We start from the raw sequence: 14,265 nt of genomic DNA on the forward strand, positions 1-14,265 counted from the left end.
CATTCTATTGTTTTCCTCTATTTCTTTGTACTGATCACTGAGGAAGGCTTTCTTATCTCTCCTTGCTATTCTTTGGAATTCTGCATTCAAATAGGTATATCTTTCCTTTTCTCCTTTGCTTTTTGCTTCCCTTCTTTTCACAACTATTTGTAAGGCCTCCTCAGACAGCCATTTTGCTTTTTTGCATTTCTTTTTCTTGGGGATGGTCTTGATTCGTATCTCCTTACTTCTTACTCCACACAAATCCCTAAATTCCCAACAGAGGTACCATCAAAAAAAAAAAAAAAAAAAAAGACCAGATTTGGAGAGATAGGGGTAGCATGCTTATCAGTTCAGTTCAGTCTCTCAGTCGTGTCTGACTCTTTGTGACCCCATGAATTGCAGCACACCAGGCCTCCCTGTCCATCACCAACTCCCAGAGTTCACTCAGACTCACATCCATTGAGTCAGTGATGCCATCTAGCCATCTCATCCTCTGTCGTCCCCTTCTCCTCCTGCCTCCAATCCCTCCCAGCATCAGAGTTTTTTCCAATGAGTCAACTCTTCACGTGAGGTGGCCAAAGTACTGGAGTTTCAGCTTTAGCATCATTCCTTCCAAAGAACACCCAGGACTGATCTCCTTTATAATGGACTGGTTGGATCTCCTTGCAGTCCAAGGGACTCTCAAGAGTCTTCTCTAACACCACAGCATGCTTATAAAAGACCACAAAAGGAGGTCAATAGAGATGGGTCCTGAACCACCAGAGGGCAGCATGTGGTGGCTGTCCCAGGGAATGAAATGTATTTTAGGGTCCCCCATTTCCCCCTGCTCCCCTTGTAGATGCAACAGCTGCCTGGAAACCACAAGTATGGCTGGTCTTCACGATGAACTCTTTTTCCCCTTCTGCCCCACACCGTCAGTATAGAAAACAACTTGGCCTTAAGACTGGGGGGCAGGTGATGATGGGCTACCCTGAGGACAGACACAGCTCGGAGAAAGCAGCACAGAGTTGGGAATGTGGGCAATGAATAGTCGCTACTTTTCCATGTTTAAGATGATGAGGGATTCTGGCATCTTATGAAGTCCCCAAAAAAACAAATTTCCAATTAATGGCATAACAATTGTCTAGCAGAGAGAGTAACTCATTAGAAAAGGCCCAGATGCAGGGAAAGATTGAGGGGAGGAGGAGAAGGGGACAACAGACAACAAGATGGTTGGATGGCATCACTGACTCAGTGGACATGAGTTTGGGTGGGCTCCAGGAGATGGTGAAGGACAGGGAAGCCTGGTGTGCTGCAGCCCATGGGGTCACAAAGAATCGGGACACAACTTAGCAAATGAACAACAACAACAACAATGCCTTAAACAAGATACACAATGTGAAAGCTATTTTTTCTCACATCTGCCTGGATAGATTTCATAAAACTACCATAAAAGTATTCTGTATTTACTGGAGAGAAAACTTGATGCTGCGTGGGTCCGCCCTACTCTTCTTCAGGAATTGACTATATATTCACCAGAGCATCTGTTACAAACTGTTCCTATGATCAAACTCCAAATGACACACTGACTGTTTCCCTTATTCTCAGCAAGTGGCCTTGCCTCCTACTCTACTGAGATGATCTAAAGAATCCGACACTGGATCCCTTAATTTTGCTCCTTCACCCCAACACACTGCTGCAGCCTTATTACACATATTCTCTTTCTACCTTGGGAAAGTCGTGAGCTCTCTTCTGAGCCCCTCATCCACAGCCCCAACTGTCCTGATGGAAGCTCAGACTTAATATGACTATTCTGGTCCTCTTTTCCCCAAATTAGAGGCTCCTCTTGGTTTTCTTTGCCTGCTGAGAACACCCCCGTTCTTGTAATCACCATCCTTCTCTTGCCTTTCTCTTCTCTTCATCTGTTGCTGCTGCTGCTTAGTCGCTTCTGTCATGTCTGACTCTGTGCAACCCTATGGCCTGCAGCCTGCCAGGCTCCTCTGTCCATGCGATTCTCTAGGCAAGGGTACTAGAGTGGGTTGCCACGCTCTCCTCCAAGGGATCTTCCCAACCCAGGGATCGAAACCAGGTCTCCTGCATTGCAGGCATATTCTTTACCGCTGAGCCACCAGGGAAGCCCCTCTCCTATTCAGCTCAGTTCAGTTCAGTCTCTCAGTCGTGTCCGACTCTTTGCAACCCCATGAATCGCAGCACGCCAGGCCTCCCTGTCCATCACCATCTCCTGGAGTTCACTCAGACTCACGTCCATCGAGTCTGTGATGCCATCCAGCCATCTCATCCTCGGTCGTCCTCTTCTCCTCTTGCCCCCAATCCCTCCCAGAGTCTTTTCCAATGAGTCAACTCTTGGCATGAGGTGGTCAAAGTACTGGAGTTTCAGCTTTAGCATCATTCCTTCCAAAGAAATCCCAGGGCTGATCTCCTTCAGAATGGACTGGCTGGATCTCCTTGCAGTCCAAGAGACTCTCAAGAGTCTTCTCCAACACCACAGTTCAAAAGCATCAATTCTTTGGCACTCAGCCTTCTTCACAGTCCAACTCTCACATCCATACATGACCACTGGAAAAACCATAGCCTTGACTAGATGGACCTTAGACGGCAAAGTAATGTCTCTGCTTTTGAATATACTGTCTAGGTTGGTCATAACTTTTCTTCCAAGGAGCAAGTGTCTTTTAATTTCATGGCTGCAATCACCATCTGCAGTGATTCTGGAGCCCAAAAAAATAAAGTCTGACACTGTTTCCACTGTTTCCCCATCTATTTCCCATGAAATGATGGGACCGGATGCCATGATCTTCGTTTTCTGAATGTTGAGCTTTTTTCACTCTCCTCTTTCACTTTCATCAAGAGGCTTTTTAGTTCCTAAGGGTGGTGTCATCTGCATATCTGAGGTTATTGATATTTCTCCCAGCAATCTTGATTCCAGCTTGTGTTTCTTCCAGTCCAGCATTTCTCATGATGTACTCTGCACAGAAGTTAAATAAGCAGGGTGACAATATACAGCCTTGACGTACTCCTTTTCCTATTTGAATCCAGTCTGTTGTTCCAACCAGTGGTCAAATCCTATTTACTCTACTTCAGCAATATCTTTTGCATCTCCATCCTCTTTTTCCTTTCTATTTCTAAACTACTTCTCAGCCTGCTAAGGGTTCTTTCTGATTCTAGCCTTCCCATCACCAGTTCCAACTATTAATCTATTCTAGACGGTGTTGCTATTTCCTAATGCACAACTGTAATCTATCTACTGACCCAATAGCTGCCAAATACTGTCAAGTTAATATCAAAATATCCTGACTTTCAAGCCTTGTCACAAGCTGATTCTACCTATTTTGGGGAGGGGGATCTTTTCCCACTGCTCAAATACAACAGTCATATCAGGCTATTTGCCCTCCCGTATATACCGTCTCCATTTTATCTTTGCTCATGCCACTCTTTTCTATCCATCACACTCTGAAATGAAATACTCCAAGCCTTCAAGGCTCATTCCAAAGCACAAGATGCCTTAAGCCTTCCTCCTGGCTTGGTTTCTCTCTTCCCACTCCTGCCTGAAAAGAACCACTTTCTTCCCTGCAACGGCTGCTTCACTCCTTTAACATACATTTCTGTCTTGTGTCAGAGGTGTCCAAAGTTGTTCTTGTTTGTTCCCCATTTAAGCAGGTAGCAGACTCCACATCCCTTGCTTCAGGGAGGTCAGGGGCAGAATGAAAAACAGAATCATTTCTGGCTCTTTTTAAAAGCCAGAGGCCCATGGGGAGAATAGAGTTTTAGAGAAGGTTAGTGGCTTGGAAAAATAGGAGAAAAACATCAGGCTAAAAGGAAATTCTTCCAATTAGAGGTGGAAGCAACTTCTGCAGATTCTGCTAACTGGCAGGGGCCATGGTGGGGAAAGACCTTGAGAGGAAGAGCTCCCCAGATGAAGCATCTGGGGAGCTGGGGCCATGGGCAGTAACATTTTCAGTCTTGCCCAGAAGCAGCAGATAGCCAACAGGTGTGAAGGCACCATGGTGAGGCACACAATGGGATGGGCTGCTCAGCAGTGGACCTTTCCCAAAGCCCTTATTACTGCATAAGATTCTTGAAAACTTACAAGTCCCCCAGACATCCCTGGTGATGGGAGGAATGGAGCAGAGCAAAAGATGAGATGAAATTTCCCACCAACCCAGCAGGGGAGAGGTGCAGAGTTTTTAAATTATTGTAAAAGATAGAGATACCACCTCTTTATCACCTGAATTTGTGGACTGATATTCCTTCTTGCTTTGTTTAAATACACATATCACAACTTCTCCCTTGAGGAAAATTCAATTCAACAATATTTAATGAGTGCCCACTATGTGACAGGCACCCTTCTAGATGGACAGAGATACAGCAGTGAACAAGCCTGAAGACCCCTCCTCCAAGGCATTACATTTTGGTGGGAGGTCGGTGTTCAAGTACACGCACGCCTAGAGGGATACCTATCGATATGAGCCACAAAAAAATCAAAGCACTACAGGGAATCCAGTGTGGTGGGAAGTGAGGGCAGGATTACATAGCTGGTGGGAAAAGCCCTCCTGACATGCTACCATTCGAGCTGGGTCTGAAGGAAGGGCAGGAGGAAGCCCACGTGTATCTCAGCAAGTACACTACCAACACTGCTGGACCAGCCAGGACGGCCGGCCCACAAAAAGCTCAGGCTCTGAACCAAGAGGAGGGGCCGCTGCCGTCAGAGACATGAGGGCGTGGATCAAGGTGAAGACCTGGAATTCTCTCGGCTTTGTTCCTTCCGCAGGGTGCCACACTCAGAATGTGTGCTCAGGAAGTATTTAACTGAATGAAGGGGGAGCCGAGCATCAAGCATCACTATTTATACCACAATGAGAAGTTATAGCTAATGCACAAAAATATGCATATATATATATGACACGAAAATGATCCATAAGCTCACAGCCATACCACAATGAGAAGTTATAGCTAATGCACAAAAATATGCATATATATATATGACACGAAAATGATCCATAAGCTCACAGCCAGACATAACCAATTTTAAATTTTAAATACTAGTCCTACTAGTCTTATTATTTGTAGACCCTGATTTTTTCACATCTGAGACAACATATGTCCTGTTTTCTTCACTTAATCCTATTGTGATTTGTAATATTATCCATTAACTCATTGAAGTGACACTGACGTGCATCCCTAGCAGGTTTCAATACCTTGGACAAAGTGATAACAAGGCGACTGACTTTTTATTAAGGGCCACAAGAGGTGCTCAGAAGCCACTGAATTTTATGAGGAGGGGGATCCATGGGCCAGCAAACTTGTAGACAGAGAAAGGGTTAACGGCATGGATATCCTGGCTCTAGGATGCCCGCTGCTAACAGAGGGAACATCCTGGCTTCCCTACGCACAGGGCATGGCCATCATTAGCAAGATGGTGCTTGTTAATTCTCCCCTGTCCCTCTGGGTTTGAGGCATTGGAACAGTTCCTCAAAGAGTCATTTTGTTCCTCTCGGGTTTCTGTTTTACTCTAGTAACTGCCCCCACCTGTTCCTAATGTTCTCTCTGGAGGGAAAATTCAGCTTGATTCAGCATCTATAACCTGTGGCATTCTAAAAGAGCCAGACCGCGTTGTAACACAAGGAAATGTAGCTCAAACTCCTAACATAATAACCATACATTAGAAAATATAAAATGTATTTATTTTCAGTGTCCAGGATTATAAACTCTTCAACTAAGAAAATAAAACATGTGCCTAGGTTTAAAAAAAAAATCAGAAAGGACTTAATCGAAATCAAGCCTAAGCTCTTCTCTGATGCAGCTTCCTTCCCTTCCGTCTGCTTTGGGAATGGCTCTTTCTGGAAAAACTGTAATGTCTGTGCTAGGGTATCCTCTTAGCCCCCAGAGGAATCTAATGGGCGTGTTCATGGCCAAAAAGGAAGACCCTATTACGTGTTTTTGGAGTAAATGCATATTTTTACAAATGAATCAACACTGCTATAGCTTGAGGATGATTTAGGCTGGTTGCTGCAGCTACTTTTTTGCCCATGAGCAACAAATTAATTTATTCAAGACCTGCATTACTGAAAGGAAAACAAAACGGAGGCAGGATAAAATTAATGGGAAACTTAAGAAACTCACAACCACCAACAAACAACCCTCAGTTTGGCTGAGATAATTAGAGCCAGATGGAGGAGGGAGCCCAGGTAACCAGATGGTTAGGACGCATCTAAGGACAGAAACGGCTGTGCATCAGCCAGCACAGTCCCAAACCTTCAAATCACTTGGAATAGCAAAGAATATTTCCTTTTTTCCTCTTTCTCTTCCCTCCACTTTTCTTCCTCTTTCCCCTTTCCCTATAGCAATGGGGATGTTCCATGTTGGAGCTCTTCGAAACACGAAGGCACAGTGAGATGGGGCTGGGCACCAAAACCAAGGTGCAGGGGTGGATGGAACAGAGCAAAGCGTCCGGGACTTTAGTCACAATCATTCTCCCCAAACTCTGGGTTTCAAAATAGGACTCCCATCTGAGGGATAATAAAAGGCACATTCAGCTGTTCTAAGCCTGTCCTACAATTTCTGGTGGGCTGTTAAGACGCTTTGAGCTTAACCAGACCTGTGTGTATCCTCTGTCTAATTCTATCATGTGGCTTCTAATGCCTTCATATGTAGCCTCTGGCAACAAAGCCATTTTCCAATTGCTAATATCCTCTCCCTTCAGCACTCATCCTGCCAGAATCATTTACAGCTCTGTGTCTGAATCTCCCCAGAAAACAGATTTTTTTTTCTTTGGCGAGATGGTTTCCGGAAAACAACCCTCTCCACAGGACAAATGAATATAGAAGTTCTGTTCACAACAATCAGCACAATAGTGAAGAAATTCAGGGATATTGATGCCTCATTAAGGACAAGAAAGTTGCAGAAGTTCTTTATGTAGTATTTTAAAATTTACGGCTCTTATCACATTTGTGACTTCCCCCATTTAGTGAAGAACACTAGTTTGTTCATCTTATCAACACTTTTTAATGTTTCAATTAAATTTGAAACATGAAACATTAAACTGCAGAAACCCTTATGAGAAACTGCAGGAGCTCTACAAAGATAAGGACTTTGGTCTATTGTGTTCAACTCCATGCTTACAGTTTCTAATATAGTAGCTGGCACTTCAAAAGTATTCATTAATATTTATTGTTTAATGAACCAAGGTATTTTCCGTTGGGAAACCAAAAGTCTGGCCATCTTTTGATTTGTGGTGTTCTGTGTGAAACAAGTGTTTATCTATCTTGGGGTTAAGAAGGAAAATTCTGACCTAGTTTCTCTTAGGAAGCAACAAAACTCTTAAAATAGATTTCTATCTAGCTTATTTTAAATGTGCAAACTACCACTAGGTATTTAGAAAGCTGATCCTTTCTTCCATTACAAATAAAAATTCCATCTTGTGTCAAAGCAGTACTCCATTATCAGCTACACGCTAAGCCCTACCTGCAATAACAACAGATTGCTCACCTTATGCTATGCCTAACAAGAAGATTCTGGACTCCAAAAGAAGGGCAGACTTCAAGATACCTATGCTAAGATGACATTTTCTCACTTCTCTCCATCTTTGGGGAAACAAAATTCCAAAAATACTCCATATTGTTTTATTTTTAATCATTCTTAGCTATTTGATATAGTGGCTGCAGATTTGAGCAAATATAAAATTTCCACCTCTGCTTTTCACTGTTAGAAAAAAACCTGATTTCATAGAACTCTAACAACTGTTGCCCAAATTCCAGATGACGCTGTGCAGTGATTAGGAACTGACTTTTTAAAATTCCCTTTTATAATGAAATGATAAACTAAAATCCAGGCTGCTATAGAATCTTTTCCAGAGAACAACAGTCTGTTCCAAATGTGCTGTCAGCTAGAGAGAAAACCAGTGGTGCTCCCAACAGGAAAAGTGGGCTTGGATGAAAGAGGCAGAACTGAATCCTATGAAATTCAGATGGAGATCTAAGAGTTTTCTGGGTTTTCTTTGAAGCTGAGCATAGGGAAATGTACCAGCAAGAGGTAAAACCAATTCATGATGATGTCAGACCTGGTGCTTCTGAGAGTGCCTCACAGATTGCATGTGGAATTCCCAAGAAAAGGAAAGCACATGCATTAAGAAATCTCCAGTGTGCCACTGAGGATTTGGGGATGGTATTTCCATGTACTTCCTGTTTTGATAGTTTTAAAACCAATTACCATGAAATGTGGATATGATCCAGTTGCGGACTTAGCCTGTAGGTGTGGTTATCAAGAAAATGAGGAAATCAATGGACCATTTATCTTAGACAACTGCTGTCTCATCTATTAAATGTTCAGTAGAAACTATTTTGTTAACTGTAGTAGGAGTGATCATAAATCATTGTTATTTGTGACTATTACCGAAATGTAAAACATTAAAATTTTTCCTTTTCATGCCTTCTCACTTTGGGGTACTGTTTGGAAATATGCTTCATGCACATCTTCCCAGATTCAGCCCCATAAACAGGAAATGTGATTTACAGCATTTAAGCTTGCTTCCGGGTGGCCCTAGTGGTAAAGGATCTGCCAATGCAGGAGACATAAGAGATGTGGGTTCGATTTCTGGGTCGGGAAGATCCCCTGGAGGTGAGCATGGCAACCCACTCCTGTATTCTTGCCCATAGAATTCTATGGACAGAGGAGCCTGGTGGGGCATAGTCTATAGGGTTGCAAAGAGTCGGACACAATTGAACAAATTAGCAGGCATGCACACAAGCTTTTGAGAGCTAAATGGGCTTGGCTATTGATTTCTTACCGCATTACCTGGGTTATTGGAAATGTATTTGTTAATTTGACTGACAATGAGGTTGACAGTATAACAGTATTACCACCAAAAGCAGCTTTGATTTTTGCCTTTAATTAGAATTTTCATACCATAGCAGCTTGGATTTGTCAGGGATTCATGCTTTAAAAGGATTGTGTTGAAGATTATAAAAGTAGAACCCTTGTGAAAAGAGCCTGGATATTCATCTTAGGAACTGCAGTCCCATACCCTGTTGGCCAAGTTGCTTATGAATGTTTAAGGATTCCTGTCACACTTTAAGTTGCTGTGAAAGTGTAGAGCAACTAGAAAAATCCTCCCAAGGAAAAGGCTGATTGGGAGTTGGCATGGCAACTGTAAACACGACCCAACCTTCCCATTTTAAAGAACTCAAACAAACCTTAAGAGCTGGAAGGAGAATGCCAGAATGATCGGAATACCTAAAAGATGAGAAGATAACAAAAGTGCTGTTTAATTAAAGAAGATACAATCAGAAAACAGTAGAAGGATGGTGTTAGCAAAGAGCTAAAGAGCCTTTCATTCTTTAGTCTAGCGGAAGCAGAATATCAGATGGCTGAGATGGGAGTGAGGCAGCCCCGTGGAGATGAGGGCATTGTGCGGAGCTGGGCAGCCTTCCAGCCCCGAGGTGGACTAAGCGGACAGGGTGCACAGACTGAATTAGAGCACTGCCCACAAATCAATTAAAATATTTCATAATTGAGGGGAAATGGTTTCTAAGGAGCACTGCCTCCATGAAAGGGATCTGGAATGAGACCAATAATAAAATTAACCGGACCTCGATTTGAGCCACTGCACTCTGTGGCAGTGTTGACTGTGTCATCTGCTTCAACCTCAAGAGGAAACCTATGTTTATATGAAGGGATACAGGGCTTTTCCCAGACTGCCAATCAGATGACACATTTGGATGACATTAATCATAAGGGAAGAGGCACTACTAACGTCTCTCCCATCCCACCCCCACATCATATTTACATATTCAAAAGGTGATACAAGATCAAGCCTCAAGGTGATTGAAATTCATTTGGAAAGGATAAGGCTAGAATACACATGGACAATACTTTAGACCACCTATGAAGCGTGTATAACTAGCTAAATGTGGACACTCTCTAGATTTCAGGGTCTAGTTTAATCCCATTTCAGCTATTTAGATCCCTGCATAAGAACTTTAGCAGGCATCATTCCAGATTGAGGAAGAGATGACTATTGCCAAATACATGCCTTGACAATGCTTTCCTAAAATGGAAATGTCTCTACTACCCTTACAGATTAAAAAACAAAATTGAGAGCAACTTGAATATCCATTATCTGGGTCTTCTTATATAAATATGATGCATTCCTCTTTATTTTTCTAAATTAGAGAATGAGGAAGTTCACTTTGTTCTGATACAGAAAAATTTGTAGCATTTGGCATTCAAACAAGAGAGTAGAAACCACCATATACATTTCAAGTAGAGAAGGATGCAATGTAGGGAACTGGTTAAAAACTGCTGGAAGGGCTGAGGAGCAAAGAAAAAAGGCAGCTGTAACTTAAGACTGGAAGCTGCCACTGTCCCTTGGCTGGATCCTGTGAGTGGATACTCGCTGCCAATGTTGCTGAAACCACCCCCAGGCTGGTGGAGCTTGTACCACAAGCAGTCAAGCCCAGTTGCATGTCCCTGCTGCTTCCAGTAGCATGAAAGAAAGTGAAAGTCGCTTAGTTGTCTCTGATTCTTTGCGACTGTATAGTCCATGGAATTCTCCAGACCACAATACTGGAGTGGGTAGCCTTTCCCTTTTCCAGGGCATCTTTCCAACCCAGGGATCGAACCCAGGTCTCCCACACTGCAGACAGATTCTTTACCAGCTGAGCCACCAGGGAAGCCCAAGAATACTGGAGTGCTTAGCCTATCTCTTTTTCAGTGGATCTTCCCGACCCAGGAATCGAACTGGGGTCTCCTGCATTACAAGGGAAATTATTAATCTCTTCCCTCTACACTGAAACCTACCATCTATGCCTTCCGTTGAAAGAAGCTAACATGAAATCGGTAAAATGAGTGAGTCTGGAAAAGGGTCTGGAGATTATCTAGAAGGATGAATTTGGACCTAACAAGAGACACAATCTGTTACATCTACTCTTTTGCTGCTCATGTTCCATTGTATCCACTCAACATCATACTTCTACCTAACAGAAAGCAAAGATATTGACCATATAAATGAATTCAGGCTTACTCTGTCTCCAAAAGGGTGGAACACAAAGTGAGACCACTATAAGGAGGCAGCTTCAGTCACTGTGTTCACCTCTGGGTGATGTCATTTCTTCTTCTATTTAATCACCATACCACCTTGGATTTGAGAAGGAAACAGCAACCCGACTCCAATATTCTTGTCTGGAGAATCCGTGGACGGAAGAGCTTGGTGGGCTGCTGTCCATGGGGTCGCACAGAGTCAGACACGACGGAAGTGACGTTGCATGCAAGCATGCGTTGGAGAAGGAAATGGCAACCCACTCCAATGTTCTTGCCTAGAGAATCCCAGGGACGGGGAGCCTGGTGGGCTGCCATCTATGGCGTCACACAGAGTCAGACATGACTGAAGCGACTTTGCATCCAAGTATGCATCGGAGAAGGAAATGGTAACCCACTCCAATGTTCTTGCCTGAAGGATCCCAAGGACAGAGGACCCTGGTGGGCTGCCGTCTATGGGGTCGCACAGTCAGACATGACTGAAGCAACTTAGCAGCAGCAGCACCTTGGATATTCTGTAACCTAAAGACTAAACTGGTTGGATCTCCTTGCAGTCCAAGGGACTCTCAAGAGTCTTCTCCAACACCACAGCTCAAAAGCATCAATTCTCCGGCACTCAGCCTTCTTCACAGTCCAACTCTCACATCCATATATGACCACTGGAAAAACCATCACCTTGACTAGATGGACCTTACTCGGCAAAGTAATGTCTCTGCTTTTGAATATACTATCTAGGTTGGTCACAACTTTTCTTCCAAGGAGTAAGCGTCTTTTAATTTCATGGCTGCAATCACCATCTGCAGTGATTTTGGAGCCCAAAAAATAAAGTCTGACACTGTTTCCACTGTTTCCCCATCTATTTCCCATGAAGTGATGGGACTGGATGCCATGATCTTCATTTTCTGAATGTTGAGCTTTAGGCCAACTTTTTCACTCTCCACTTTCACTTTCATCAAGAGGCTCTTTAGTTCCTCTTCACTTTCTGCCATAACGGTGGTGTCATCTGCATATCTGAGGTTATTGATATTTCTCCCGGCAATCTTGATTCAGCTTGTGTTTCTTCCAGTCCAGCATTTCTCATGATGTACTCTGCATATAAGTTAAATAAGCAGGGTGACAATATACAGCCTTGACGTACTCCTTTTCCTATTTGGAACCAGTCTGTTGTTCCATGTCCAGTTCTAACTGCTGAACCGTGGTGTTGGAGAAGACTCTTGAGAGTCCCTTGGACTGCAAGGAGATCCAACCAGTCCATTCTGAAGGAGATCAGCCCTGGGATTTCCTTGGAAGGAATGATGCTAAAGCTGAAACTCCAGTACTTTGGCCACCTCATGCGAAGAGTTGACTCATTGGAAAAGACTCTGATGCTGGGAGGGATTGGGGGCAGGAGGAGAAGGGGACAACGGAGGGTGAGATGGTTGGACGGCATCACTGACTCGATGGACTTGAGTCTGAGTGAACTCCGGGAGTTGGTGATGGACAGGGAGGCCTGGCGTGCTGCGATTCATGGGGTCACAAATCGTCGGACACGACTGAGTGACTGAACTGTAAGACTAAACTGTAAACTTAACCACCAGTGACACTCAATGTTACACTTAACAAAGCAAAAAGTACACAGAGCTGCTATAGTTCTTGTTTTAGTAACTGATTACAAAAATAATTGAATGATAATGGTAAGAGTTGAATAATAACTGTTACTGAGCTTCTTCCATTGTCTAGCCCACGTTCCATCTGCCTTAAATTGACACCTCAGTTGTGTGGGGTTCGTTCCTGCCAAGACAATTTAAACCCTCCTTTCTAAAGAGTCTGAGTTTTTAGTAGTCTTGCAGGTTGCAGTACTATTCCAAAAATTGTTTTTCCATAAAGGAAAGCGTTCATTGTAGTAACTGACTGGTGGCTGGCTGGTCCCCCTGGGGAATGAGGCCACTTCAGGTCTCTGCTGTCCAGCAGGCTAGGTACCCAGCAGTGACAGTAGCCTCTGTCACTGGAGTGACATTGTCATATGCAGGGGAAGTCCATACTGCTGAGCCTGTGCACAACTTCCATTCTTGCCACAATGGCCACATTTTACATGGGCCTACTGAGCACACCTCAGGGTGGCTGGGAAAGGGGCTGACTGGTCCACAGAGTGGGCATCCTGTCCAGCTGGTTACTGAGAGCCTCATGGCAGGTGCCCTATGGTGAGCTTTCACATATGGAGTCGCCCATATGGAGAGACTCATCGGCAAACCTCTTCCTCAGACTCCTGTGCCACCAATATACCAACCAAACCACTAGCCACCCATGAATTGGTGTACAGCCCTCCCTCTGGCCATCTCTCCATCCAAAGTGGACAACTGCTTTACCCTACTCCTGCTCCAGACTGTTAATGTCTCTGTAGTACACATCCTTCTGGTGCCTTCAAATTGTAAGGGGCCATCCATGAACCTGATTCAAACATTTTCTTCCCAGTCATCTGTCAACCCCAAAATGACAAGAGGCAGGTGCTCCGGGAATAGGAACTCACTTGTACACTCAGGACCTCCTCGGGTCCAGTCTGGAATATGCTCTTTACACGTTGTTTTGCACGCCAATCGTATGGCTGGTGGACCCGTGTATTGCTGCAAAACAAATTATCCCGAAACTGAGCAACGAGCATTTATTATCTGTCATGGTTTCTGGGATTCAGGAATCCAGGTTAATTAAAAAGATCTAGCTCAGAGTCTGTTCACAAGATTGCAGTCAAGTGCCAGCCAGTCCTTCCCTTGAGGTTTACCTAGACATGCTATCGGCCAGTGGTTCTCAAATGGGGGAGCAATTTGGGAGGAGAAATGGGGGAAGAGCTGCTGCTGGAATCTAATGGGTAGAGGCCAAGGATGCTGCTAGACATCCTACCATTCTCAGATAGCCTCCCACATCAAAGAACTTTGTCCCCAGATGTCCACACTGCTGAGGTTGAGACACTTTGCTAGGGAGCCTTGTTCTGCTCTGGTCCCCGCACAAAACTTGGCAGCTTTATGCGTTACTCAGATGTGGCTTTGATCAATACACTCAAAAAGAGCGTACGTTATCTCAAAAATCAAGAGGTAGAGAACACTGTTCACTCTTATTCAGTGATAGGTGGGTACAGAGTGTACAATTTGCCTTTCAGTTTGCAGAGGAAATGCCACCATTTCCCAGACCACTGGACCCCTAGAAACTTCACTGAGGTCGCAGGCCTTTGACTATTCTTGGAGTCTCTCTCCCACCCTCTGGCATACATGTGTCTCATCAAGG

The sequence above is a fragment of the Capricornis sumatraensis genome, chromosome 5 (genome assembly GCF_032405125.1).
Source record: "Capricornis sumatraensis isolate serow.1 chromosome 5, serow.2, whole genome shotgun sequence".
In the NCBI taxonomy this organism is placed as follows: domain Eukaryota; kingdom Metazoa; phylum Chordata; class Mammalia; order Artiodactyla; family Bovidae; genus Capricornis; species Capricornis sumatraensis.